At 40.2% G+C, this 24149-nt stretch overlaps 1 protein-coding gene across 4 annotated transcripts in view; it reads left to right on the top strand.

The window, feature by feature from the left end:
• Positions 1-24149, top strand: part of RALY (RALY heterogeneous nuclear ribonucleoprotein) — a 270649-nt gene that overhangs the window by 81896 nt on the left and 164604 nt on the right. For all 4 annotated transcript variants that reach the window (XM_087720328.1, XM_087720330.1, XM_087720329.1 and 1 more), the window contains exon 2: positions 19166-19262. The gene's annotated coding sequence lies outside the window, so the exon portion shown is untranslated. The remainder of the gene's footprint in view (positions 1-19165; positions 19263-24149) is intronic.

Here is a 24149-nt window from a genome sequence, read left to right on the forward strand (position 1 = left end):
GCAACTGAAATGCTTGATCCACTACCATGCTCTGCTGCAAAATGTAGATTTATAACTTATTCAGAATCAACTACCCAAAATCTAAACTCATTTTCAGCAAAAAGGAAAATGTTCAACCTCTGAGAGAAATTGTCCTCTGAAGAGCTGCTGGTGCTTTGTTTAAAATATATGTGTTTAATTGTTCTGAATCCTCTGTCCCCCTAAATAAATCTTGACCAAAGTGGAAGATTTACAGGAGAATGAGCTGTCAATCTTTCACTTACATATCTTATTCCATAAGGCCAAGAGAACTATAGTCTTGGACTTCCTAAAAACATTGCACAGAAAAAGTCTGTCTTGATCCATGATTTCTGCATCTTGGGAAGATAGTAGAATTTCCCAACCCCATCCTACTGCAAATCCATAAGAGTGATTGGTCAATGTTTCCTTTGCTGATGGATGAGTTTGAGTGATTGGATGGAGGATGGCAGAGAATCCTGTTAATCAGTGATGGCATCTCAGTTTATAGCAACAGATTTTCCTCCCAACTGAGGTACAAGAGGAAAGCTCATAGAGTAGCCTTAGAATAGCAATTTCTTTTCATCTAGATAGAAAACGTCACACTACATAAAACGTCACGCTGCATAATTGTAGGTTACTTCTGGATGTTATGGACTTTATATCCCATCATCAGCCAACATTGGCTATGATAAAGGATTATTTGAGGTTCAATTTGAAATATCTGGAGGTTCTAGGTTGCTGAATCTTCTTTACATTATTTTAACACTGTACCGTTTTAAAAAGGGAACATATCAGTCAGGTCAAAGGAGCCATTGCTAAGTAACCAAACTATTTCAGGATGCTTCAGACCAGTACTCTTGGTAAGGTAAATCATCCAGAATAATTGATTTTCACCCACTGTCACTTCTCATTTTCATGGACATTCTTACATTTTATCCTGGGGCTAAAAATAATTAAAAGTCATTGGGTTTGGGTAAGTCAAGGCAAGAAGGAAGTCCTCCTGCTTTGAAAAAGGAAATCTGATCCCTGTTGTGTGCAGCTGGTGAGAGTCTCTCAGTCATGAGCACAGCATGTGTGAAAACTTTTCACTCACACTTCCTGTAACATCTATGGCTAAAGAAATGCATATTTTTATTCAATTTATACTTCTCATATGCCTGATGCTCACTGCTATATTTTTGCCTCCTGGTGCACCTGTCTCAGATTTAGCCAAATGTTAGTTAGACGAGTATCCTGTCCTAAGTGAAGAGTTATTCCTCCTCTGTGATCCTTTTCAGACAGGCTGTGTGTGGTAGTGCTCTGATAAAGGAATCAGTCCAGCTTGTGTGTGTTCTAGTTTCTGTTAAATGGCAATTGTGTGTAATCAAAGCACCCCAACTACAAAGTTTTTATGCCCAAGTTTAGATAACCCCTTCCCTTTCTTTACTGCCCTTGGAATTTGAAGATGTTTTTTGAGAAGCAATAGAATTCAGACAGAAAGGATGTAAAAGACTCTTTCTGCTAGCCTCATTCTCTTTTCATTTCTTAAAAATCAAAGCCATTAATTCTTTGAGGGATTCATTTAACATTTTAAATGTAGGTCTCATCGTCTAAAAATATAAATGTGACGACCACATTATAGAAAATATATCTTTGATGAAAACCAATCCATCAGAGAGCTTGGAAGTGCTAGGATCTCCATCAGGTATACTGTATACTCAGTTACAAATTTGGATTAGTTCCTAAGCTGAATAGAAAAACGGGGTGTAGAATGTCCATGATTCTGACTTTTAGATTTATTTATTTTCATTCATTATTTCAGTTAATATCTTCCAAGAGCAAAAATGAGCATCCATATTCCTCTCTTCCTTGATTTTTCCTCATAGCAATTCTATGAAGTAAAGGGGGATGAGAAATAAGGACTGGCCCAAATTCACCTAGTGAGCTTTGCTGTCTGAGAATAAATTTGGCTTTGGATCTTTCAAGTTCAAATTCAACTTACCATCCATATTCCAATTTCATAGCAATCTTCAAAATCTAAAGGCAGACTGTAGAAAAATCTCTTTTTCTCTTTCTTTGCATGTCAGAATTAGTATTCCAGAAGGTAGCTCCTTTGAAGATCTTGATCTCAGGGAATCCAAAGCATCAAACACCATTGCTTTCTATAGGAATGCACGCACACACGTGCGCACACACGTGCGCAAACACACACACCTGAGAGGGTGGGAGGGGAGATATGTTAATAGACATCTATGCAAATTGATCTGTGTGGCAAATAGAGTAATTTATAATTTTAAAATCCACGGGGGAATTTTTTTGCTTTCAAAGTAATGGATATTTTTATATATTCCTTAAATGGCTAGAACTTTTGCTTTCAGCATCTTCATAATCTATTTGAAGGAACAGTTTCCTTCTTGATTAAAACAATAATATAATACAAATGCAATAGTTGGACTTAACTAAAATGAAACTTAATACAATAATGCTGCCAAATACAAGCCATTACTTTATTTTCAGAAAACATCAGCCTAGTCAATATCTAACATCAGATGCCCAAACAAATCCAGAGTGTTTTTCAGAACATAAAGAATGACATCCAGATCCTGTTGGACCTTAAGTATGGATGTTAAATATTCATCCAATATCCTAAATCATAATTTTCAGAAGAGAAATGTGCATAGTTCTCTAATAAATTGAGTGTTGAGCTTGATAGACCATTTGCCTAACCATCATAGGACTTCCTATAAATAGAAAATACACCCAAATTTTAAAGAGCTGCATAACTTTTTGAATGTATTCAAATTGCATCTCTTCATGCATGACATTTCTTGAGCTAGATCATAGCTATTTTCAAGCTTCTGCCTGCTGTGTAGTCAATCAGTGCATTTCTTTCAAAGATCTATCAATATCAGATAAATGTTTGTCTCTTTGAAATAAACAACATGTATCTGCTTTCAGATACATTAAGTACAAATGTGTTACTGAGCTGCTGGAGGCAAAACAATAAGCATGTGTGAGATGTGACCTTTTGTGAAGCAATCCCAGGGGAGGATGCAGTCACATAATCTTTCACCAACACACACCAGCCTAATACAGGAATATAATGCAGGGCCTTGGTTTTAAAATAGCAAAGCCCATTGAACCCTTGAATTCTGGGTCATTTTACTCCAGCAAATCTTTATAGGATATAGCTTAAACAATACCAGGACATCAGTATTATATACATTACACAATCAAATAACATAATTCTATGCTTAAACAATTAGAAACATATTTATTTGCTAAATTTTGCCATGTACTCATAAATTATAATTAATTCCTGAATGTTTGTGATTTTGTTCTTGTGCATATGACTATAGGAAGATTCTCATTTGACCATTACAGGGGTAAAAGTAAAAGGAGGGAGGACACGTTTCAATCCAATGAAAGAATACTAAATGAAAGTACTCCCTGTCTCACATGTAGACAACTTTGATATTGGGTCCGACACCCCAAAATACCAATGATACCATATAACATTGTCAGAACCATGTTTTCCGTCTGCAGTGTGAAAGAAACACAAAAGATCAGTAATTCCTTCAAAGGACAATCGACCTTTCATGTTGCCCTCTGATAAGGTGATTCTCTTTCTCACTTATCACATAAACAAAAGTGACAAAGAGACATGGGAAGAGCACATGAATGAGAGAAAAAATATAATATGGTGAACTGGGACCCTCAAAAGCTGAATTAGATTTGTAAACTAGGAGACCCCAAGTTTGGCCTATAATCAGTGGTGGGATTCAAATAATTTAACAACCGATTCTCTACCCCAATGATTTCTTCAACAACCAGATCACCAAACTGCTCAGAAACCTAACAACCAGTTCTCCTGAAGTGGTGCGAACTGCCTGAATCCCACCACCGTTAATAATGTCTCAAAGGAATTTATACTATTCTCTATTGCTGGGAGTTGTTCTCTGAGATGTTGGGATGAGATGCCAAGAGGATTCTCAGCTTTATTGCTCTTATTACTCAAGTAATAAAGTTGTCAATATCCATGAACATTGTTTGGATTCAATAGTGGAGTGCATGAGTTGAGCATAATGAAGTTAAGCCCAGATGAGACAAAAGCCAGCAGGAAGCTGACAAGGAGATTAGAGTTCAAATAATTATAGAAATGATAGTTTCTCCTAAAGAGCTAAGGATCATAGCTAAGGAGTTGTGCTTGAGAGGAATTATTATTGAGCAGCAGCATCCAATATGATCTCACTTCACACCGTTCTTATAAAATCTGCACTTGCAGCTCATAGTTTTCCAAAGCTCACTACAATAGGAAAAAATAATGCTAGAAGCTATATCTCTGGAGCCATTAGTTTATTATTGTTGCGAAGAAGGCATTGTAGATGTGTTGCCTTACTGCTTTGCAATAGCTTTGACACTTTCTTTGCTATTCTTTTTTAAGAGCATTTTACATTTATTACCGGTATTTGATTTTAAAAAAAAATTATGACAAGTGAAAATAATTAAGCTTAATGTTTTCCCATTACCAGTAGACATGAGAGTACCTTGTGTAAACTCCACAGACAGATCTTAGCCTTCATCCCCATAAACAGCACCAAGTTTTTAATTAAAGAAGTATATAATTTTTTTCTCCATGTGCAGCTGCATAGTCCCTTAATGAGGCGTTACAGCTCAAGCCACACAGGCAATATTAACCGTCTTTCCAGTGCTGGCTGAGCTAATAATTTCATATCCTAATACCCATCTGAGCAGCTGAGATGTTTTGCATTTTTAAAATCTAGCTGCTGAGCTGAAATTAATGAGGGGGAAAAGAAGGACTCCAAACAAACCATGGAGTGACGGATTAGTTCTACTGCACAGAGGCAGCAAGACTTGTCATGGACACAGCCACTGACCTTTATTGAAACAGAACTGTATGTAACAGATAAGAATATTTAACAACCATTAATGTCATAGAAGACAACATGGGCCAAAGTGACTCTATTGAAAATTCCACAGGAAATTGCTCAACCAGAAAATGTCAGCCTTCTCCTCATGTCAGAACCCTGCCTATGATTCTAGAATTAAGGGTGGTGGCAAAGAATGTGAAAGCCAAAGACTCTGAAGAAACTTTGTGACTGAATAAAACATCTACTTACTAAACTGGGCCTGTTTATTTCAAAATGTCACTCAAAACTTCACATGAGGTTGGCAATTAAGCCTGGAGATAGAGTGAAGCCAGTTACCTCCGTGTTAACTGTAGGACAAGTACTGTATGATTCACCTCTTTTCTCTGTGTGGCTCTTTCCCGATTAAAAAAAAAATTAGCAGGTAGCATTTTGCATTTATGATAGCTCTCTATAAGATTCACCCACTGTGTACCTTCACTTTAGTGAGCTAAGAAATCCTTGTCTGAGCTGAATTTATTGCTCTTCTAATTAGAAGCAGTTCTTTAGTCATACATCCTCCACCTGTGGAGTTTGGAGAAATTGGAACTCTTCTAATAGGAAAACAGCAAGAAAAGAGCACCAATGGTGGCTTCATTGAAAAAAAATATTATCTACTGACAAAAAGTGTGAATGGGGAAGACGTTACAGTATCATAACAAGTGCAATTCGCATTCATTCCAAAGCTGCTTAGAACATCATTTGTTGGATGAAAGGTAGAGTATGAATCCAGTTAAAACAAACAAATGTTCCTTCCTAAATAGGCATGAAGCCATTTGGCAAACTGCTTCCCAAGCTTCAAATGTGACTATATTATATAGCACTTTAGCCCAACAAACATTGCCTGTTTCATCTTACAAATCTAATTGTTATCTACCAGAGTTAAACTGTTTTACAAGCCTTTCCCTTCTCCCAAAGAAATCTGCAATTTGTAGTTTTGAAGGCATGGCTTGCAGATCCAACTATTTTCTTTGTCACTGTGAATTAGAGATAATGAAAAGTGTCTTTCAAGCTGAAAACTCCTGATAATTCTATGAGTACAATTATGTAGTCTTCTTGATAATATTACATTTTGTTACATAATATTGGTTTGACATTGTATTTTGTAAAAAAAAATCATTTTCTTCAATCTAATTTGGAATTCTGATATTTCATTGGGGCCTCCCATCCAAATACTAACCTCTTTAGTTTTTCAAGTTCAGCCAAATGATTAGGTAGTTTGATTAGGAATTTAGTGGGAGATTCTCCTTTATACCTGCGCAATTTTCTCTGTAAGTAGTGTGGATGTGTATGATTGTAAGTGAATGATCCCACTTTTTAACTTGTGTAATTCCCCTTTTTATATTATATTGTTGTATTTTTAATTTTTTTTGTGGGGGTGTGAGTGAGTGAGTGAGCGCTTGGGTGTGTAAGTGAGGATTGGGATTGGAACCAGGTTCCCCCACACTGAGTGCTTCGCAGAAGTGTCGGGGGGATCTGGGCCTATTCCCAATCTCAGGATGACTGATTCGAAGGGCCTGTCGGGAAATGCAGGGGCTATGGGGTGGGTGGAGGGACCACGGACATGGGAGTGGGCCGGAACATTACGGTCTTAACAGGGAGGGGCAGATATGGCGGGGACTTTAGGGCTGGCCATTACCGGGGAAGGAGGGCTCGCTACGTCACAGAGATCCCTCCTTCCGGCCCTATGAGTCCCACTCCAAGGCCAGATGGCGTGAGTAATCAGGACCCTGGTCTCAGGCTGCTGTCGCTAAATGCCAGGTCTGTAGTTCACAAGGCTCCCCTCGTCCGGGACCTAATTTTAGACGAGGGGGCAGACCTGGCATGTATTACTGAAACCTGGCTGGGCCCGGAGGGAGGAGTCCCCCTCACTGAGATGTGCCCAGAGGGTTTTCAGGTGCTTCATCAGCCGCGACCTCAAGGAAGGGGTGGGGGTGTGGCTATTGTTATCCGAGAGTCTCTAGCTCCTCGTAGGATCCCTGCTCCGGAGTGTGAGTCCTTGCTGGTGAAGTTGGACCTCAAGGGTCAAGTGGGCTTGATGTTAACGTACCTGCCTCCCAACAGCATTGCAGCAGCCCTCCCCTCGCTCCTTGAGTCAGTAGCCAAGCTGGCAATTGAGTTCCCCAGGCTTATGGTTCTGGGGGACTTCAATTTGCCTTCGCTCAGTGAACACTCTGATGGAGCGCAGGAGTTCATGGCTTCCATGACAGCCATGGGCTTGGCCCAAGTAATTCGGGGCCCAACTCACTCGGCAGGTCACACGCTCGACCTTGTATTCCTCTCAGAGCAGTGGAGTTGTGATCTTGGTTTGAGGGGTAGTGAGATCTTACCCCTGTCATGGTCAGACCACTACCTACTGAGGCTTGACTTTCGGAGACCAAACCCCCACTGTAGGGAGGAGGAACCGATTAGGTGGTTCCACCCCAGGCACCTTATGGACCCTTTGGGCTTTCAGACGGAGCTTGGCGTTGTTCCTGATACCCTCGCCTGCAGTCCGGCGAAGACTCTGGTTGCTGCCTGGAATTCAGCAGCGTCAGAGGCTCTTAACCGGATAGCGCCTTTACGGCCGATCCGAGGCAGTGGATCCAGGAGGGCTCCTTGGTTTACTGAGGAACTCCGGGAGATGAAGCGCCAAAAGAGACGCCTAGAGCAACGATGGAGATCCAGTAAGTCTGAGTCAGACCGAGCAGTTTTAACATCCAGCATCAGAGTCTACCTTCGGGGAATTAGGACGACAAAAAGAACACATATTGCTTCTCTGATAGCTTCCGCTGAGTTGCGCCCAGCCGCCTTGTTCAGAATAACCCGTTCCCTCCTGAACAGGAGGGATACGGGCGATCCTTTGCAAGGCAGAGCTGAGGAATACATCCAATTTCTCGCGGATAAAGTTGCTCGGCTTCAGATGGACCTGGACTCCAATTGCGCAGAGCCAGCCGAGGCACCAGGGGAGAATCTGGATTGACATCGCTGGATTGATTTTCAAGTTGTTACCCCTGAGGAAGTGGACAAGGCCATGGGAGCTGTAAGTGCCTCCACATGTGTGCTGGACCCGTGCCCCTCCTGGCTGGTTGCTAACAGCAGGGAGGTGACACGGGGCTGGATCCAGGCGGTTGTTACCGCCTCCCTTCGGGAGGGGTTCTTTCCCCCCCACTTTAAAGGCGGTGGTGGTGAGACCCCTTCTGAAGAAGCCATCTTTGGATCCAGCTGTTTTGAATAACTATCGTCCAGTCTCCAACCTCCCCTTTGTAGGGAAGGTTGTTGAGAAAGTGGTGGCCTTTCAGCTCCGGCGGTCCTTGGAGGAAACCGATTATCCAGATCCCTTTCAGTCGGGATTTAGGCCTGGCTACAGCACGGAAACCGCTTTGGTCGCGCTGATCTATGATCTCTGGAGAGCCAGGGATGGGGGTCATGCCTCCGTCCTAGTGCTCCTTGACCTCTCAGCGGCCTTCGATACCATCGACCATGGTATCCTTCTGCGACGACTGCGGGAGGTGGGGGTGGGAGGCACTGTCCTACGGTGGTTCTCCTCTTACCTCTCGGACAGGTCATAGTCGGTGTTGGTCGGAGGGCAGAGATCGACCCCTAGGCCCCTGAATTATGGGGTGCCGCAGGGTTCGGTCCTGTCCCCCCTCCTGTTTAATATCTACATGAAGCCGCTGGGTGAGATCATTCGACGGCATGGGATAAAATACCATCAGTATGCGGACGATACACAGCTGTATCTGTCCACCCCGTGCCAACTCAGTGAAGCCGTTGACATGATGTGCCAGTGCCTCAAGGCTGTTAGGGTCTGGATGGGGGTTAACAAGCTTGCACTCAATCCAGATAAGACCAAGTGGCTGGTGTGTTTCCCTCCCACTAATTGGCCAAGTTTTCCATCTCTCAAGCTGGGGGGTCAAACAGTACGCCCCTCAGACAGGGTTCACAATTTGGGAGTCCTCCTGGACCCACAGCTGACTTTTGAACACCACTTGTCAGCTGTGACCAGGGGGGCGTTTGCCCAGGTTTGCCTGGTGCACCAGTTGCATCCCTACCTGAACCGGGAGGCCCTCACAACAGTCATTCATGCCCTTGTGACCTCAAGACTGGACTACTGCAACGTGCTCTACATGGGGCAGCCCTTGAAGAGCATTCGGAGACTTCAGCTTGTCCAGAATGCAGCCGCGCGAGCGATCGTGGGTGCACCTCGGTTCACCCACGTTACACCTATCCTCCGCGAGCTGCACTGGCTGCCTATTGGTCTTCGGATACGCTTCAAGGCACTAGTCGTCACTTATAAAGCCCTTCATGGTATTGGACCTGGGTACTTGAGAGACCGCCTGCTGCCAATTACCTCCAATAGACCGATTAGATCCCACAGATTAGGCCTCCTCCGAATTCCATCCGCTGGCCAATGCCGACTGGCGACCACCCAGAGGAGAGCCTTCTCTGTGGCTGCTCTGGCCCTCTGGAACGAGCTCCCCGTGGAGATTCGAACCCTCACCACCCTCCAGGCCTTCCGCAAAGCCCTTAAAACCTGGCTGTTCCGACAGGCCTGGGGCTAATGAGCTTTTGTCCCCCCTCGAATGGTATGGTTGTTGTGTGCTTTTAAATTGTGTATTGTTCTGTTCATCTTTTTTATTCCTTATTTGTACCCACCCACCCCCTTGACTTGGATTGTGAGCCGCCCTGAGTCCCCTTTGGGGAAAAGGGCGGCATAGAAATATAATAAATTCAATTCAATTCAATTCAATTCTCTGAAGAGGAATTAGTCCCATAAATCTCAATTCATTCACAAGAAGAGCCCTGGAGGAATAGTGGGCTCTTGGTGACATAGTGAGCTAACTCTGTTTACTGCCAGGAGTTCGATCCAGCTCAAGGTTGACCTAGCCTTCTATCCTTCTGAGGTCAATAAAATGAACCACTCAGAGAATGTTGAAAAGCACTATGAAGTAATATATAAGTCTAAGTGCTATTGCAATTAACATGTTTCAAGCTTGTAGCCTCTTAGATTCTCAGAATACAACCCATGTGGTTGATTGAGGAATGAAATTCTACTGAAAGTTTTACTATCTTACCACTTCACTAGAATATATTCAAACAAAGAAATGTATTTATATCCTAGCTATGTGGTGTTTTATAAATAACTCAAGGAGACAGACAGACCTAATACTCCTTTTGCCTAAAGAATCTGAGTGTATCAATGCAATTTCATTTCTCTTAGCTGAATCTTTGTCCCTCACTTTTCCCTTCCTCTTCCCTATTAAATTATGCAAGGCAAATTGTTGAAAGCTCTCTGTTTGAATTCCATGGGGAAATTGAGTTTGCTCCCCAGAGAACTAATTGGATTGGAAAACACATGCCTATTTTTATAGTCAGCAGAAATCTCTTTGCAGCTCACCTCAAGTTTCTTGACTGGAACTAATACAAACTGCAGAGTAAATGAATTACTTCTTTCAATGTAAGGCACTCCTGTCTTAGTTCTGTTGTGCAGCTGCCAGCTATTAATACTCAGCCAGAGTTAATAGACCTAATGTCACTACCAAAGTTTATCCAGTACTTTCAGTGGATAGGCTGCAGAAATCTAATCTGTCCCAGCTGGCTGATCATCCTGGTCCTGTTTGCCATGATGTTTTTGAAATATTTGGCAGTATTTAAGAGGCTATGAAGGGAGACTAGGGAAAGAAAGCTGTATAGCAGATGCCTTTGTGTGTGAAGGGAAGCGTAAGGGGAACATATCTAGTCCTTGTCATTTATGAGTTTATTCATCCATAAACCTGGGTTACACTATTTCTTTCTCCCACACTATTGCAATATATTTTCATAACCAATATGAAAATCCTCATTTAAATGCATGCTTTTGGAAGTTTTCTTTTAAACATACACCTCAAAATACAATTTGATCATTTCTTTAACCTAAAATGTCCTTCAAGAACTCATTTTTCAAGTATCCAATTGCTGCTGGATAATTGCAGTTTCAATTCATGCATAAGTTATTTTTCAGCATTGTAAAAAAATCAAATGCTCCAATATCCCTAGTTCTGATTTCAATTCATACTGCCTCCAAAGATCAAAAAGCAGATGTTGAAATAAACTCTCTCTAAAAGAACAGTGGAAACGAGTGTCGGCAACAAACCAATTGTTTGACTCAGCTTCATGCAAGTTACTTGAGACTGTGTTTAAAAAATGCAGATATTTTTCACACTAAGTTGAAGATATGTTTCTCTTACATTACAATGGCATGCCTTGACTCAGGTAACTGCAGCTTTCATGTCTAATCCTCCTGCATTTTTTTCCTGTTATTACAATGTGATTACATTTTAGGCATATATATTTTTTTGTTTCTCAAAATTGTAAGATGAAAGCACTAATGTCATGCAATCAATTCCACTATGGGTTCCTGGTCTAGCTGGGATATTCCATTTTGGCCATAAATTGAAAATTCTTAATCTAATTCTAGATTCCCAATGTATTGATAGGGCTACCAATTTACCTTCAAACATCTCTCTTGATGGCTACCAATCTGCTTCTCCATATACTTTTTACTTTTTTTAAGGATGCTGGCATGCTACAAGCAAAGTGCTGGCCTCCAAATGAGTGACTATATGCACATACCCCCAAAATGGCAAAAGCTAAGATAGTAAGGTAGGAATAGAATGGGAAGTTGTATTCTGTATCTTAATCTTTATAATCAGTTATATCCTTCATGAGAGTTATTTTATGGATCAGAAAGCCCTCTAGCTGGGGATCTGCTAACAGCTTGTTCTCTAGTTGTGTTCATCAGGTCCACAAAATGATTACCCATGGTCTAACTGAACATAGGCATATCTTGGCAAAGGATTTAATTTCCTGGGGGCGGGGGTAACTCTTATGGTTTCCTTCAATCAATCAGAATAGAGCTGGGAGGGACCTTAGAGGTATTCTAGCCCAGCCTTCTGCTCAAGCAGGAAACCCTATCCTATTTCAGACAAGGGACCCTCCAGTCTCTTCTTAAAAACTCCCAGTGATGAAGCATCCACAACTTCTGAAGACAAGCTGTTCCACTAGTTAATTGTTCTCACTGTTAGAAAGTTTCTCCTTAATTCCAGGTGGCTCCTTTTCTTAATTAGTTTCTACCCATTGTTTCTTGTCCTAGTCTCTGGAGTTTTGTAAAATAAACTGAACCCCTCCTCTTTGTGGCAGTCTCTCAAGTACTGGAATACTGCTATCATGTCCTTCCCCCACAATCCTTCTAGACTAGCCAAACCCAAACCCTGCAATCGTTCTTCATATGGTTTTCTCTCCAGGCCTTTAATCATCTTAGCTGCTCTTCTTTGCACTTTTTCCAGCTTTTTGTAGATAGATAGATAGATAGATAGATAGATAGATAGATAGATAGATAGATAGATAGATAGATAGATAGATAGACAGACAGACAGACAGACGATAAGATGATAAGATAAGATGAGATGAGATGAGATAAGATAAAAGATAAGATAAAAGATAAGATGTAAGATAGGATAAGATAAGATAAGATGTAAGATAAGATAAGATAAGATAAGATAAGATAAGATAAGATAAGATAAGATAAGATGTAAGATAAGATAAGATGTAAGATAAGATAAGATAAGATAAGATGTAAGATAAGATAAGATGTAAGATAAGATAAGATGTAAGATAAGATAAGATAAGATAAGATAAGATAAGATAAGATAAGATAAGATAAGATAAGATAAGATCCTGGAACACCGGGGAACTACCAGAAGACTGGAAAAGAGCTGATGTGGTTCCCATCTTCAAAAAAGGAAAAAAATAGATCCAGGAAACCACAGACCTATCAGCCTGACCTCAATACCAGGAAAGATTCTGGGGGAAAAAATCAAGCAACAAATTAGCGAACACCTAGAAGCAAACAAAGTAATAACCAAAAGCCAACATGGTTTGTTAAAAACAGATCATGCCAGACTAATCTTATTGCATTCTTTGATGATGTTACAAAATTAGTGGACCAGAGGAATGCCGTCGATATAGTATACTTGGACTTCAGTAAGGTATTTGATAAGCTAGACCATAATCTACTACTAGATAAAGTAGAAGGATGTGGGTTAGACAGCATCACTACCAGATGGATTCGTAATTGGCTGACCAACCACACTCAATGTGTAGTCCTCAATGGAACTGCATCTACATGGAGTGAAGAATGCAGTGGAGTACCCCAAGGCTCTGTTTTAGGACCAGTACTCTTCAATATCTTCATCAATGATTTGGATGAGGGAATAAATGGGGAACTCATCGAATTTGCAGATGACTCCAAGCTGGCAGGAATAGCCAACACTCCAGAAAACAGGCTTAAGATACAGAAGGATCTTGACAAACTTGAACATTGGGCACTATCTAATAAAATGAAATCCAATGGTGAAAAGAGTAAGGTTCTACACTTAGGCAACAAAAACGAAATGCACAGGTACATATAGGTGGCACCTTGCTCAATAGTACTAACTGTGAGAGGGATCCTGGAGTCCTAGTGGACAACCATTTAAATATGAGCCAGCAGTGTGCAGCAGCTGCCAAAAAAGCCAACACAGTTCTAGGCTGCATAAATAGAGGGATAGAATCAAGTTCACGTGAAGTGTTAATACTACTTTATAATGCCTTGGTAAGGCCACACTTGGAATACTGCATTCAGTTCTGGTTGCCATGATGTAGAAAAGATTTGGAGAGACTGGAAAGAGTGCAGAGAAGAGCAACAAAGATGATTAGGAGACTGGAGACTAAAACATATGAAGAACGGTTGCAGGAACTGCATATGTCTAGTTTAAGAGAAAGAAGGACTAGAGGTGATGTGATAGCAGTGTTCTAATATCTCAGTGGTTGTCACATAGAAGAGGGAGTCAAACTATTCTCCAAGGCACCTGAGGGTAGAACAAGAAGCAATGGGTGGAAACTAATCAAGGAGAAAAGCAACTTAGAACTGAGGAGAAATTTCCTGACAGTTAGAACAATTAATCAGTGGAACAGCTTGCCTCCAGAAGTTGTGAATGCCCCAACACTGGAAGTCTTTAAGAAGACGTTGGATAGCCATCTGTCTGAAACAGTATAGAGTTTCCTGCTTAGGCAGGGGGATGGACTAGAAGACCTCCAAGGTCCCTTCCAACTCTGTTATTGTATTAAAGATAAGAGAAGAGAAGATATAAACCAAATTTCCATGCATATATATAAATATTTGTTCCATGAATTTTGTTCCAATCTGAGTTCTGCTTTGGCCTTTCTTTTGAATAATGCAAATGGAGTCAGCCTACCATGTGTTATACAAATCTAATGCCTGCTTAGAATGTTTGTTTCTTCAGACAACCTCTAAATGTTTCTGGATTATGACAAAATATAATAGACTTCATGTCTGGAACTTGGCATCAGCTTATGAAACAGATTCTGTATCTGAATTGGCAGTGGTAAATTCCTGGCTGAAACTAAGCAAATCCTTCTGTTTATTACTGTTGATGAGACAGCATCCCTTCTGGTACTGGGAATATAGTCATGCTTATCTCCAAAATGAAGATGGGGTTAGGGAAGGAGAATGAGACATTCTGGACTAAATTTCAATTATGTAATGAAAGTAAAAAGTTATTTTCTTTTCCTCCATTGTATCGACTATCTGAGGTTTCTATGGAAGATTCCATAGCATAATAGGATGTTCATAAAGGCCTAATGTGTTTTTAATTGTGATGGATGCAACAGTTAATTAATATTGCAGCTTTGCACTGATGGAAAAATATCATCGAGTTCTTCCATAATGGATCTGACTGGCATAAAATTCATGTTATTACATTTACAAGAAGGGCCAGAGGGCATTGATGGCAATTGTTTTCTTACTAACTGCTTCCATTCACTTGTTGCTTTTTTTTTTTACACAATACCAATACATCCTTTGAACTTTTGGCAGTAGTGTCATGTTTTCCTTAATTAATTTGGGAAATCATAATAATTATTGTTGTTGTTGCTGATGTATACAATAATTTATTTCAAAGCATGTGAAAGGGCAGAAAAAATGTGTTGTTTGTTGTCTTGTGTTCCCTGATGGGATGAAAAAGGAAAATTAAAGAAGTGTAACTCAAGAATGAAGAATTTGTCAACTGTCAGATGTTGTGGCCTTTACTTTCAGTTCCAAATTGCTGTATGAGATACACACTCTTCCATACAATGTTACCCTCCAAAGAATAGTCTGAAATAATTGGGAGGCAAGTCCTTGATTATCAAACTGACATCTTGAACTTGCACATCACTTAATCAAAAAATAAACAGCCACTTTCTCTTCCTTGGACTTTCATATTTGGGCTGAAAAATCTTTTTATGCTGTTGTTGTTCTTGTTGCTATCTGATACCTGTCCAGATTTCTGTACCAGATTTCTGATACCCGTCTTTGAAATCTGAGATGTTTTCTATATATCTGATTAAACACAGCATATCTAAGCCTCCTGAGTAATACTTGTCAATCTTTCCATTATATCAATAGGGAGCCAATCTGTAATCAGAGAATGAACACATATTGCCAGTGTGAGATGGAATATCTGGGGTAGCACTGTCTTTGCATCAAAGCAGAACCATCTTCTATGCTACCCCCTGTGGACAATAAAAACAATGGTTTTCATACATTGATAAATTCCAAATATTTGACATATCGCATGGTATTTTATTTTTTGCTTACGTATCACCAAAATTACAAAGAACATGAACACTTCTGAACTCTATATCTCTTTCCAATATATGTTTACAGTTTAAGGAATTGTGAACCAAAACAGGGGAATAATAAAACAAGTTCATATTTGAAGATGGAGAAGATAGTTATTGTAGTCAGGTTATTATTGGTCTAGTTATGGCTTGATATTATTTCCAACTTTTTCTCTGAACTACTCAAAATTTCCACCACTGGTTCTCCAGAACTGGTCAGAACCTGCTGAACATACCACCTCTGGTCTGCAAGTACAGAAACACAAAAACACTAAGAAAATAAATAAATCTGCTGGCATCCTCTCTTCATTTGCAACATAATATGATACTCGTAAGTATATATGTGACATCAAATAAAACAAATTTGAAAAGCATCTGTTGTCTCATCATAAGAGATAAAATATCCCTTAAGATTCTTAACCAATGAATTGGTAATATGGTGTATGCTGCACTCCCGTAGTTGTATCGCCAATTTTGCAGATGATTCAGTGCACATACAGTATTTTTCTACTTGCTATCTAATCAGTCTATATTGTCCAAAATTATTACTTTTCTCTAGTTTTATTTTTATTTTTTCTTATTTTTAACCTACATGTTGATTGCTATCCTTCTTGAACCCTGTCTTTCTTTTTCTTATTCTATGTTCCTTGGTTACTTAATTGATTTTATTTATTTGTTCAAAGCTTATATACTCATACTTTTACAGGTAGTCTTACAACCGTTTGTTTAGTAACCACTCGAAGTTACAACAGCACTGAAAAAAGTGACTTATGACCAGTTTTCACACTTATGACCATTGCAGCATCCCCATGGTCACATGATCAAAATTTGAGCACTTAGTGACTGGCATGTATTTATGACAGTTGCCCTGTCTCACCCTGAGACACGGTATCTCGGGGTCATGTCATCACTTTCCCAACCAGCTTCTGAGAAACAAAGTCAATGGGGGAAGCCAGATTTGCTTGACAACCACATGATTCACTTAACATTTGCAGTGATTCACTTAACAATTGTGGCAAAAAAAAGTTGTAAAATGGGCCAAAACTCTCTTAACAACAGTCTTGCTTAGTAATGTAAATTTTGGACTCCATTGCGGCTGTGAGTCAAGGATTACCTGTATTATATATTTCATTCTTTTCTTATGCTATGCACTTACTGTATATCTGTGGTCTATGTCAATGGTGGGATTCAACTTTTTTTACTACCGGTTCTGTAGGCATGGCTTGGTGGGCATACCAGGGGAAGGATACTGTAAAATATCCATTCCCTCCCCACTCCTGGGGGAAGGATACTGCAAAATATCCATTTCCACCCCACTAACCTGCTTTCCAGCTCCGTTCTCTTGTGCAGGGCAATAAAAGAAGACCCAGGCGATCAGCTGTGATTCTGATCAGCTGTGACTCAGGAAGCAGTGAATAGATCAGGGGCGGGGCCAGTCAGAGGTGGTATTTGCCGGTTCTCTGAACTACTCAAAATTTCCGCTACCAGATCTCCAGAACCAGTCAGAACCTGCTGAATACCACCTCTTGTCTATGTGGACGGGGAGGAGATGACTTGTTTCCTTCCCTACCCAAGTCTCATGCACCTTATCAATCTTTGATTCCCTCTTTTTTGACCTTTTCTGTTTCTGCAGAATCCCTGTCCATCACTTGCATTGCAAGATTGCTGCTGTTGCATGACTTGTGTTTCTGGCTGTTACTGGAATTGTTCCACTGCTGTATTTATTTCCTAACTTATGGGTGGAAGATATCAGCTTCTGGGGCTGGTTCTGTCCCTTTTACTTCCTGTAGTTTATGTACTGCTCTGATTTTTGCTGAATTGGTACAGCTGACTTTACTGACTTAGCTAGGCTGGCTATGCTGGCTTGATCCAGATTCGCTTTATTGCTGTGGCTGTCATGAGAGAAAGGAGAAGGTGTTGCTGGTATTTCCCTGGGCTTTTTCACCTCTTCCCATTCAGACCCTGTGTTTCATTTAGCCTTCCTGTCCTTTCTGCCTTCTCACTGCTCCTGCAGCCATTGTCAAATCTGTTTTTTTACTAGCTGGTATCTTCTCTTCTTCTCTTGTACTTTACTAGGCTGAATTTTCTTTACACTGCTATTTTATGGCTGCCTGTGCCAGCTACTATACTCCACATGGAAAGGTGAGATAGTTTTAAAGGAGGAAACAACATTGTTTCTCCTTTGTTCCATATTTCCTACTATATATCTCCCTATTTATGTTAACGAGATTCAAACAGCTTGACACAATGCTCAGATATGGGAGATTTCACTCTATACCCTACAATGAGAGTCTCTGCATTTGCGGTAGAAGACCTGGCTCATATCCTATTTGATTGTTGCTTGTATAAGAGGGTGAGAGACAGGTACCTTGGTCCATATATCAAACAAATGACCCATTGGGATCCCCATATCAAAACAACTTACTTTATGTGCGGCCAGAACCTGAAAATAACACATAACACAGCAGAGTACTTAAACAAAATGGTTTCATTGAGATCTACATACATGGGACTGATTGGGGTAATGTCAGGGTTCTAAATAGCATGCAAAAGTAAATCAGAGTCCGAGGCAAAGGATTCCTCAAAGTTCCAATTTATTAAGAGAGCCATGTTGGCACATCTAGGAAAACCTGAATCTGAAAGCTTCCAAGGTTTCCCTCCCAGTTGAAAGTTCAAGATCCTGCCCCCACAAGTCCATCACATGGTCCAATCTTCCACTGCCATGCTGTCAGTTTCTACCCATCCAGTTCTGGCCAGGTGCAGAGACAAAAGATGACCTTGGCTTTCTAGAAAGAATGTTATTATGGTTACATATCACCCAACTCTGTATAATTCCCCCCTTCCATTTTCCCACAATAGAAAATGAATAGTAGAAAGTGTGGCAGGCCTAAAGTCCAAAAGAAAAGATGGCTTGCAGATTGTAAGGGTAACACCAAAATATAATTTTATGTCATTTGATTCTATTTTATATATTTATGTATTAAATTATATTGTACCTTGTCGTACAACTATTGTATTTTATCTTATTCTTATTTTAAATTGTTTGTGTAAGATTTTATTAGTGATATGTGTTTGAACCTTGTATTTTGATATGGTCTATAGGCTAATCAATAAAGCTATCATATCATATCCTACATCTCTCCCCCTTTAAATGGTCAAGATACTCAGTTGACTCATGGGTGATGGGTCCTCTATCTTTTTACCACTGTGACAATAAAAGTCAGCCAGAAAGTTTTTTCTCACTTCATGTTCCACACTAATCTAAATAGCTGTATGGTTAAATGTTATATGGGAATCCTGAAATTAGTATCATTCTGGCTAGTCTGCTATCAGTCCTAGTAAAAATATACTGGTTCTGGAAAACATATCTCTACATTCATCTTATATGAAATTTGGGGAAATCTTATCTTGTTCTAAAAGCACAGGTGGACATGATCATTCTATCCTTCTAAATTCATTCCGACAATGATCAAATGAAAATATCTTTAACTTTATACTCAACAGGTACCTATAGATCACAACCTATTTGATTACATTCAGTGATTGGTTATAGATTGTGTTTTTATTTGTTACAGGTAAATCTAGATTTGTTAAGGAATACTACACCAATTTAGTCTCCTCATCTAGCGGGCAAGAAGGATTGAGGGATTCATATCTAAAACACCAATCTTGGTGAGTAATTTGTCATATTTCAGTGGAATGCTGTGAGATATATTTGAGTTCCAGATAAGCACTTCATAAGATTACATAATCTTCAAATAGTCTGGATTTAGTTTAAAGGAGGAAGTTTGTTTTATGATTTTTGTTCCTTTACATTCTAGTGAAGAAAGCAACTTTAAATTTCTCATGTTGGTACTGGAAACATGAACCTTGAAAGATTAATTTAAAGCAACACATGTACAGAAGTATCATGAAATGGATTCCATTGTTTTAAAGTCAATTAAAATAGCTAATACAAATAAAATGACTAGGCAGAAAATCCATTATTATGTTGGGAAGTCTGTTTTAATAATTGTATCCTTCTTGGCTTTCTTGTTTTCTACATTTTATGCTTATAAAATGTAATTGATCTTTGCATGCTGGCTGGGGAATTCTGGGAGCTGAACTCCATAATCTTAAAGCTTTCAGTTTGGAAAAACTGCACTACAGGATGAAGGTCCTCTAGCATGCTGGTCCAGTGCAGGTTGATAGATAAGTGTTTTTCAACCTCCCAGTCTAAAGCTGAAAGAGGGTGACCAACCCAAGGTCATCCATCCAGGCTCTGAGCCTAAGGAATACAATCACATTCTCCCAACTACCAGTCCAGCATCTTAACCACTACACCAAACTGGCTCAGAGAGACAGAGCTATAAATCATTTCTCGTTTCTGGAAGAATGGTTGACCTCCAGGCAATGCCCTTTATTGTTTATGACTCAGACACAAAGTCTAATCACAAATTAATTCAAGCTCTAATTATTTGTCTCTGACATTTATTATCTGTATCTCATTATTCTGTTCTCCTAGGTTTAGTACTACATTGTTTAGCTTTCCAAGCCATGTCCACCCTATAACCGCCTTAGCATCCAATGATCATGAATAGAAATGACATTTCAGAAATGTTTAGAAACATTTGGACATGGATAGAAAATATCCATGTCCACATCATATGCATATAACTCAACTGAGATTTCAGGACTATTTAGAAGCAATATCTGATTCCAAGTAGACTTTACCTTGCAATGTTATGCTCTCAATTATTTTGATTCCCTAACCCTCACTGGTCCTGCAGACTTGGATATTACTCTGAGAAATTTGCATCAGAATGTGGATTACAGTGTTGGAATTCATTGTTGAAATGTATTTTTATGCAACAGTTTTATAGCCAGTAGATTGTAGTATTTACAAGTTTGGATCTATGGTATATACACTATGTCCTTTTGTTCTAAGTAGAGTTTTCTGTTTCCTGTTACATTTAAGTAGTGGAGCAGTAAAGCACATGGTGACTGTACTCTTTGTTCTGTATGGTGCTTTATGTAAACAGAATTTCTAACATACAGACATAAGAAAATGTCCCTAAATTTGGCAGTCATTTTCACAATAATGGAAGGTCCATGTAAAGGTTTGCATGTATTAAGCTGGAGCAAGGAACATATTTGATTCTGCCTGCACCCTACGAAAATCCCTAAATCCTTCCAAATTATAAATAACTGCTGAGTCACAACCAAAATCTTTTCCTGGTGGCCTCAGGTCATGGATTAGCTGCTAAGAATTAGCTAACAAAAGACAGCATTAGTCAGTAAAGTAAATAATGCTCTCAAATGGCTCCTTCGTTTCTTGGGCATCCACTTGCAATTGGCATCTGCTTGATAAGTTGAAAAATGATAAAGGTCCTCACGTGCAGGATGAGAAAAGGAAGAACTATATAAGCGGTTAGAAATAATCATGTAAATGTTATCAGTATTGTTGGAAAAGAAAAATCTAGTGTTTTCAACCATAAGAAGAAGAAAGAAGAAAGGCTGGATGATAATATGGCTTCTCCTTTCCTCTTCATTTTGCAGGTCAAAGTAGTTATGCAGAATTTTTAAGCCGTCAAAAAAAAAGGAAGTAAGTGAGAAAGAAAAAGCCCTATTGCAAGGCCAGGAAATAAAACAGAATATAGAATATGGTTTACAGGTATCACATCTGCCAAGATAATTTATGTTTCAAGACACTTTATACGTCAATATTTTCTTGAATATGCACTGAAAGACTGATTGATAAGGATCTAGCCTGGATTTTATTACTGTTTTGGTAAAACTACTAGAAATAGTGTTATAGGAAAAGCATCTTACTTTCCCAGATGGGAAACCTGCTGTTTATTAAATGGATCCAGCAAAGGAAATACTGATCTGTATGTGCGTGTTTGATTGAACTCCTTTGCACCTATTCTCTATCATTTAAAACAAGCCCCGTAGGGATAACTCCATTTAGCAAGCTGGTTTATGCAAAGGAAAGTTCCATAAGACAGAACTGTTGCACTGCAGTGAAGACACAATGCAGGTGTCTGGCAGAAGATCACTGTTTTATTAAAAATAAAATAAAGGAAGGCACCTTTAGTAATTAGTCATGAAATCCAATTGCTAGCCAGCGCCCAGTTTAATTACTATGTGGGATTGCTGAAAGGTTGGACTAGGACTCATTTATGGCGCTTTAAAACACCATTTATACCAACTTGGAAAGAGAGGATATAACAAGTAGTCTTTTACTTACAACTACAATTGGGCCTGGAAGCTTGGTTGCTAAGCTATATAGTCATTAAGTGAGATTTCATGTGACCACTTTGCTTAGCGACTGCAATCCCGGCACTTCCGGCTGTCATTGTTAAGTGAGAATTGTGAGACATTAAGAGGGGCAGAGTCCCAGGTAAGACACACAGGAGTGCCTCAGGGAGGACGTGGGAGGCTGGACACAGACTATGTACAAGTTGGGGAGATATGCAGGGTGTTGCAAAACCACTGCAACTCCTGGTGGCCTCAGCCACACCAGACAGTCTAATGGTGCAGTGCAAAGCTGCTGTTTCCAGGAAAGTCTCAGCCACTCATCTGCTCCAGCAACCATTATAACCGCAGGACTGCTTCAACTCTTCCCACGTGCTTATCTGTCCCTTGATCTACGCCCTTTTAGCCACCCTGCACAGCAGCACACAGCCTTCAGCACTCTCAGCTATCTGCCACTACCCTGTGGTCTCTAATTAAGCCCTACTGCTAACACTGCCACTGAGAAATGCCACCACATTGGAACAAAACATGAAATAAATATCTCAGATGACACATTATCAAATTAGGGGGAGGGGAAACAAGAAATTATTAAAATGCGAGTAAACAAGTAAAAAAATGACATAAGTGGAATTAATATCAGAAATAAAATGTAATAGAGAAAATTATTTGTATGAAAACATAAATTTGGGATTGCTGAAACGCCACCCCGAGAACACATCAGAGAAAGTAAAGGGCAACAACGGAAAGGAGGGAGGATGAGGAGGGAGGAAGGAAGGATAAAGCAGATAAAGCAAGGATGGGGAATCTAGAGTAGGTGAGAGAATAAAAGGAGGAGGAGGGAGGAGGAGAGGGGAAAGAGATGGGAAGAAGAGGAAGGAGAGGAGGAAAGAAGAAGGCAGAGAAGGGAGGTTGAGAAGATAGAAGGAGCAAGGATGTTGCAAAATAAGATGGAGGCAAGGGTGGCAAGAAAGTGGCCCAAACTGAATTATATATGTTTGTGTACAAATAAATATAGAGGCTAATGATGAATATACAAATATTAAATAGCAACTATAAAAATGTATACTTGTGAATGAACTTGAACGGGAAAAATAAAATTAAAAAAGAAAGAAATGCCCGTGACCCGACAAAAGGGCGAACATCAAAACCATGCCCGACTAAACCGCGTCACTGACGTCATCAACGTGGTGACAACAGACAGCGCAGAGAAAGAAGGACGCTTTACAATAGCGCGTCGAAAGAAAGCCAATTTAACTTAAGGTAAGGGTTAGGTTTAGGGTTAGGTTTAGGGTTAGGGTTAGGTTAAGGGTTAGGTTTAGGGTTAGGTTAAAGGTTAGGTTTAGGGTTAGGTTAAGGGTTAGGGTTAGGTTTAGGGTTAGGTTTAGGGTTAGGTTTAGAGTTAGGTTAAGGGTTAGGTTTAGGGTTAGGTTTAGAGTTAGGTTAAGGGTTAGGTTTAGGGTTAGGTTTAGGGTTAGGTTTAGGGTTAGGGGTTAAGTTTAGGTTTAGGGTTACTTTTACAGCGCGCTTCTGTCTCTGCGCTGTTGTCGCCCTGTTGATGACATCAGCGACACGGTTTAGTCGGGCGCGGTTTTGTCGTTCGCCCTTTTGTCAATGACCAAAATGCCACCTCATGACCAGTGGTAGGTTTCAAACTTTTTAAGAACCTCTTCTGTAGGTGTGGCCTGCTTTGTCGGAATGGCTTGCCGGCCATGTGACTGGGTGGGAGTGGCTTGCCAGCCATGTGACCGAGTGGGAATGGCTTCGCAGTCATGTGACTTGGTGGATGTGGCCAACTTGTAAAATATAGTGAAACTCACTTAACGAGGCTCTTGCTTAGCAACTAAAATGTTGGCTCAGAAACTCTGGCATTTGAAGCATGCAAGTCTTAAAGCTGTCAAGTTACAAGACCCTTGCATCCCTAACCCTTTAGAAAAAAAAACCCAGCGGTGTTCAAACTTGACAGCTTTAGACTTGTAGACTTCAACTCCCAGAATTTCTCCTTCAGTCATGTTGGCTCAGGAACTCTGGCACTGAAGTGTGCAAATCTTAAAGCTGTCAAGTTACAAGACCCTTGCACCCCCAACCTTTTAGAAAAAAAACCAAGGGGTATTCAAACTTGACAGCTTTAAGACTTTAAGGTTTGGATAGGACTCTTAGAGGCAGGTGGGGCGATTGGTGAGCCAGACAATCAGTGAGCAGCGGGCGGGGCAAGGGTGGTGAGGACGGGCGGGGGGAGGGAGCTGGAACCGGTTCTAAATGGCATGGTAGATTTGTGGAACCTCTTTTATAGAAGAGGTTAGAACTGGCAGGAACCCACCCCTG

The sequence above is a fragment of the Thamnophis sirtalis genome, unplaced genomic scaffold, assembly GCF_051295495.1.
Source record: "Thamnophis sirtalis isolate CommonGarterSnake01/CBP01778 unplaced genomic scaffold, rThaSir2_p1.2 scaffold_7, whole genome shotgun sequence".
Taxonomy (NCBI): domain Eukaryota; kingdom Metazoa; phylum Chordata; class Lepidosauria; order Squamata; family Natricidae; genus Thamnophis; species Thamnophis sirtalis.